Source organism: Glycine max, chromosome 13 (assembly GCF_000004515.6).
Source record: "Glycine max cultivar Williams 82 chromosome 13, Glycine_max_v4.0, whole genome shotgun sequence".
Taxonomy (NCBI): Eukaryota; Viridiplantae; Streptophyta; class Magnoliopsida; order Fabales; family Fabaceae; genus Glycine; species Glycine max.
The window spans coordinates 9280180-9286179 of NC_038249.2; positions in this window are offsets into that span (position 1 = coordinate 9280180).

The following is a 6000-nucleotide window of genomic DNA, read 5'->3' on the forward strand; positions in this document are numbered from 1 at the left end:
CAGAAAATCTTTTGAAAAGACACATCTCTTCAAACTGTTTTAAACAGATACAATGGGCATATATATATGTATGTATGTATGTATGTGTGTGTGTGTGTGTGTGTGTGTCCTTACTTCGAAAATAAGAGAATTCTCAGAGAACTTAACTTTCAAAACCTCTCTAAATATCTTTGGCCAAACTCTTGCAAATTATTGAGAATTATTCTAGGAACTTCAAGTTATATCATTTGCTCTAAAAGAGAGAAATCATTCTGTTCATCTTATAAAACTCAGTTGTAATCAAGAGACTATTTGTCTCTTGGCGTGTGAGAAACTTGAACACAAGGGTGAGGGATCCTAAGGTGTGTTCAAAGATTGTAAAGGATTTACAAGGATAGTGAAAAATCTCAAGTGGGTTACTTGAGGACTAGACGTAGGAACGGGAAGTGGCTGAACCAGTATAAATCGAGTTTGCAATTCTCTCTTCCCTTATCTTGTTTATTTTTATTGCAATTTACTTTGTCTTTCACATTTAAAGAACATTGTTAAATTAATTGTTGCTTCTTCTTCTACATTCTAAATCTATCACATATCATTTAAAAGGGGATTAAAACTTATTAGTCGAAAAAAATTTAAAACTTAATTCACCCCCTCTTAAGTTATTGAGGTCACTTGTTCAATATTTCCCATATAACTGCCCTTAAAGTTTTTGAAGATGCCATCACGCGCTGCCAATCCTAGCACACCTCTGGTGACTCCATCAATGTTACACTTGCACCAACCAGCCAAAGGGGGAGACTAAGTTACTTGAATAAACTTGGGAGCTTTCAAGGGATGCCCAATAACTCTAAAAGCCTAAAGAATAGTGAATTTAGGAATAAAGTTTCGCATGCCACCTTTTGCTAGAATTTCATTAAGGAAGTAGGCTCTAGGGAAGGGTCCTTTTAAAAAATGAGCATTATTCTTGCTAACCCAAACGAACCATGTCGTGTTGTTAACTGCAACCTAACACTTTAAGTTGTGAGCTAGCAACCAAATTGCATTTCTGTAACAATTTCAAAGGTGATAAGCCCACGAGATTGCACTCCAAAATGCCACTCAACCATCTTTAGATAGATAAGGAAAAGGGACAATGGATCAAAAGGTGATTTGCAAAATATAAGTTGCAATGAGAACATGCAAAAACAAGAAAACACCCTCGTTGTTGTAGCTTGTCATCTGTTGGAAGTATATCAGCCATAAATCTCTAGAAGAAAAATGATCTAAATGGCGGGATTGAAGGGCGACAAATAAGATTGTGCCATGAAACCTTTTGAAGGGGTTGTAAGCCTCGAACAAAGGAAAATGCTTCCTTGAAGGATAAATGCTTTTGAGGTTGAGGGACACCAAACCAAAGAATCAGAGAAAGTCGAGCTAGAATGATCATATAAAATATCAAAAGAGAAACCACTAGAAAGAGTTTAGTTATCAAGAATTTTTCACGAGAAGTTTTCTATGAAGTCTAAGACGGTAACTTGAAGCTGGGGGTGACCTGCTTCTGGAATATTTAGCATTTCAACAAGAGGTTGTCCCAACTGAGTCCAAAAGGAGATTGAGGTGCCATCTCCAAACCTCCATGATGACTTATCTGAAACAACATCAATCTAGGGACGAATGCCATGCTAGATTGATGATCGAACATAGGAGTTGATAGGCTTACCATGGTGAAAGTTTCTGGTCATAAAAAGATTCCCCCAAGGAAAATTATTAAAAAAAACGTTCCAAGACAACTTTGACATAGATGCTTTGTTTATAGAGTCCAATGAATGAAGACCTAGTCCACCCCTACCTAAAGGCAAGCATAGTTTGCTTCATATTACAGTGACAAGTTTCCTATGATGGATATCTCCAATCCAAATAAAATTACAAATCCAAGAATCAAGTGATTTTATGAGAGATATTGGCCAAGAGTAAACCTTAAAACAATAAAGGAGAAAGCCTTGGATGATTGATTTCACTAGTTGCAATTGCCCCATTACTGAGAGTAAAGTACCCTTCCATTTGTCTAACTTATGTTTAATTTGTCCATAATCAGCATGAGAAAGGATTTGCGAGGATTACCACAAAAGTGAGGGACTCCTAGGTAAGAAAAAGGGAGATTTCCCATGGCAAACCTAAGAGTATTACGCATGACCAAGAGTCTAGGAACTGAAAGAGAACCATGATAAAATCGACACTTCTGAAGGTTAAGATGTTAACCAGATACCACACTATAACCTTTAAAAAGATTCATGAAAGAGTCCAATGAACATTTAGTTCCCTTTTTAGAAACCACTATATCATTCGTGGAAAGGATGCAACTAGGCACTTGAGTACCACTTGGACCAGTAATCAATTGAAAGTCTCCATGATCAACTAGCATTGATATTCCCTTGTTGAGGACTTCTTCTGCCAAGAAAAATAGCAAAGGGAAAAAAGAACCCCCTTGCCTAACACCACACTTGCAAGAAAAGAAGCCTTTTAATTTACCATTAACATTAAATGATAACTTGGCAGATTCAAGAATTTTTTGAATCCATTGACAAAAAATGGGGATGAAAAATGGCTAGAACTTGGAGTAGGAAGTTCCAATCAAGAGTGTCAAATGCTTTGTGAATGTCAAATTTAAGAGCTCAATTACCTTCAAAGGCTCTATTAGGAAGTATATTGATTGCTTATGATGCTAGCCAAATCCCATCTTCTATGTGTCGATCTCGGATAAAGCCCAATTGTTGAGAAGATATGATTTTAGGAGCAATTATGGTAAGATGATCAACTAAGTTTTTTGTGATAATTTGAAAATTGAAGTATGCCAAAGCAATAGGGGAAGAAAGGTCAATGGAGTCTTCACCTTGGACCTTAGGAATGAGCACCACTAAATTTGAGTTCACATTAGGTAGAAGCTAGCCATCCTTAAAAGATTGAAGAACAAACCAATGGATATCCTCACCAATCACATCCCAAAATGCTTGGTAAAAACATCCATCGAAGCCATCCAGACCTAAAGCCCCATCACCATTCAAGCCAAAAACATCATGTTTAACTTCTGACATGGTAGTAACATTAGTTAGCATCAGATTGTCCTCACCACTAACTAATGAAGGAATGGTTTTGGAAATTAGATCATTATTGTGGCTATGATTTTCGGAGGCATAAATATTGGAGAAATATGAGATTGCCCCTTGCTTTATATCATCAGAGTTATCAATAAGAACATCGCCTTTTTTAATAAAAGGTAAACACCTAGATGCTTGTCAGAATGAGGCCATTTTGTGGAAAAATTTGTATTGCGATCACCATGACAGTGCCAAGCCACTTTAGCCTTCTCTTTCCAAAAAGATTCTTGGTAGCTGAGGGTTTGTTGCAGATCAATTTGAGCTTTCCTCTCTTTATCTCTAAGGGATTCAACATCACTATTAGGCTCAATGTTTTTTTGATAATGTCACTAAGAAAAAGTTGAACTTTGTTAACCATGTGATGAACATTACCAAAGACGGCTTTGTTCTAGTTTTTCAGAGTTGCTTTGAGCTTCTTAAGATTTCGAGAGACAATAAATAATAGACAGTTGTAACTAGGAGATTTCTAGTCCTTAGTAACAACCTTTCCAAGGGAAGGGTTCTCAAGCCACATTTTCAAAAAAAGAAAAGGTGGAGGTGTGTTTTTGAGACCTCTAACAAACCACAGGAGCAATGGACGATGATCTAAATGAACTCTTTCCAGGATAGAGCAAGAGATAGAATTCTAGAAGGTGAAGCATTTATCACTGCAAATGGATTAGTCTAGATTCATGTCTATGAAGGCACAACCTATCATTCCATTATTTCAAGTGAAGAGACTACCTAACGACTCTAGATGAGTAAGACTACAGGTAGACCACAATTGGAATTCCTCACAAGAAATATGCAAAGGTAGGCAACCGCCTTTCTTTTGGTGAGAGCCTAAGACTGAATTAAAGTCCCCAATATAGCTCCAGGCTTTTCATTATAATTGAATTTTTATTATAGTTACTAGTTGAAAGAGAGACACTTCCTCCATCTATCTATATTTTTAAATTAAAAAGTTAAATAGAAAAAGTAGTTGTAGAAACTAATGACAACGGTTACATTTTGAATGTTCATGAAAGAAATATAAACATTTATATATATTGAAAGATAATTTAAGAATAGCAAATGTGTACACCAAAAAGAATAATTATTTTTATTAATAGTTATAGATTATATATGGCATTTATTTTTTTATGTCTTGTCAAATTTAAAATGTGAAAAAGTATACTACCTAGATTATTTTTAAAAGTTTTAAGATTAAGAAAAAGATTAAAAGAATTTTACTATATAATGCGTTATAGTGTTAAAAAGAAAAGAGAAAGCAAACTATACATTAATTGCACAAAAAAGTTTTACAATATCATTGGTAATCACCAAATATGCTTAATTTTTACACAATATTTAAGGTGATTATATGACATTTTTGATACATGGAGCCTTGTTTTGACTCAAAGTTAGGATTGAATAAGAAAAAGATAGTTAGATATCTTAGGATGTTCATTAGTTAGAATTTCTTGATGTTTTTGTTGAATTTTGTAGGTATTTAGTAAAAAATTACAAGTGGACATTTGCTCGCTTAAGCATGGTTGCTATGCGCTTAAGCGAGTCAAAACCAATTAAAGGAAGAAGCCATGCCATGCCTCATTTAAGCAAGCCTATCTAGGCACTTAAGCGAGGGAATTAAAACAATTAATGGAGCCAACTTGTCACTTGAGGGTGAAATTTTGATCGGTTTAGCAAGCTCAAAGATAGAGTACAACTAAATCCAATGAAGGTCCTCGCTTAAGCCCACCACAAAAGCTTAAACGAGGATAACCAAGCCAGGGGACACACGAAGGCCTCGCTTAAGCGTGACATTCAGGGCGCTTAAGCAAGGGAAGATAGTGGACAATCAAAATTTAAAGGAGTCTCACTTAAGTGAGGCTATACCCACGCTTAACCGAGGGTGTCGCGTCAGGCCCAAAGCCCACAGTAGTTTATAAAAACCTGGTTCACAAAGGAAGAGAGATCTCAATATAAATGGAAGCAGTTGTTCTGTGAGATAAAGTAGATCATTTCTAGGCTTTTGGCTTGTTAATCATTACACTTTGTATGAATTCTTTCAAGGATTGTAATCAAGTTATGAGCAACTAATGTCCTCATCTATCGAGGTTGGAACGGTTAACCTAATTTCATGTAATTCTCCCTTTCAATACAATTGTTTATGCGTTTATTATTCTTCTTCTATTCTTAATGCTTGTTCTAGATTGATCACCTATTGCTTGATTACAGGAACCGTTAGTTTAGTTGACAAACACTTTTTTGGTTCTTGAAACTGAGAAGAGTACCGAATTGGGATTGTTGCTAAACAAAAGTCAATACCAATTAGGCTTTGTTAATTATCAACCGACAACATTGATTATTTAGATTAATTTGCCAGGACATTAAGAATTAATCCAAATAATTTAGGTTCTTTCACCTAAGACATTAGGGTTAAAATATACTTGTGAATTAGGGATAAACTGTGTGAATAACTAGATAAATTGTGGTTATTACATTGAAATAAGGGAAACCAAGTTTAACCTTGATTACTCAAACCTCTCGATTCTCACAACATCACAATCAATTCTGCTACTTCATTTCACACTATTTTTATTTCTATAATTGTTCTTTCAATTACTATTTTACTGTTCATTGTTATTTACATTTGTCCAAACAAACCTCTCAGAAAATATTTTATACAAAACCTTAGTTGTTTAATTGGAATTGTTTGGATAAACACTAGTCCTTTGGGAGAAGACTTAGATTACTATTTCGAAACTTGTGGTTTCACTTGACCACACAAAAAATCCTAAGAGTCATCCAATCACAACCCATCATGTATGATAAGTTTGTTGACTTTTAGATAACTACTTTAAAAGTCATGTCAATAATAATTTATAATTGAATATAATAGTGCAAAACTATTTTAAACCTTCTA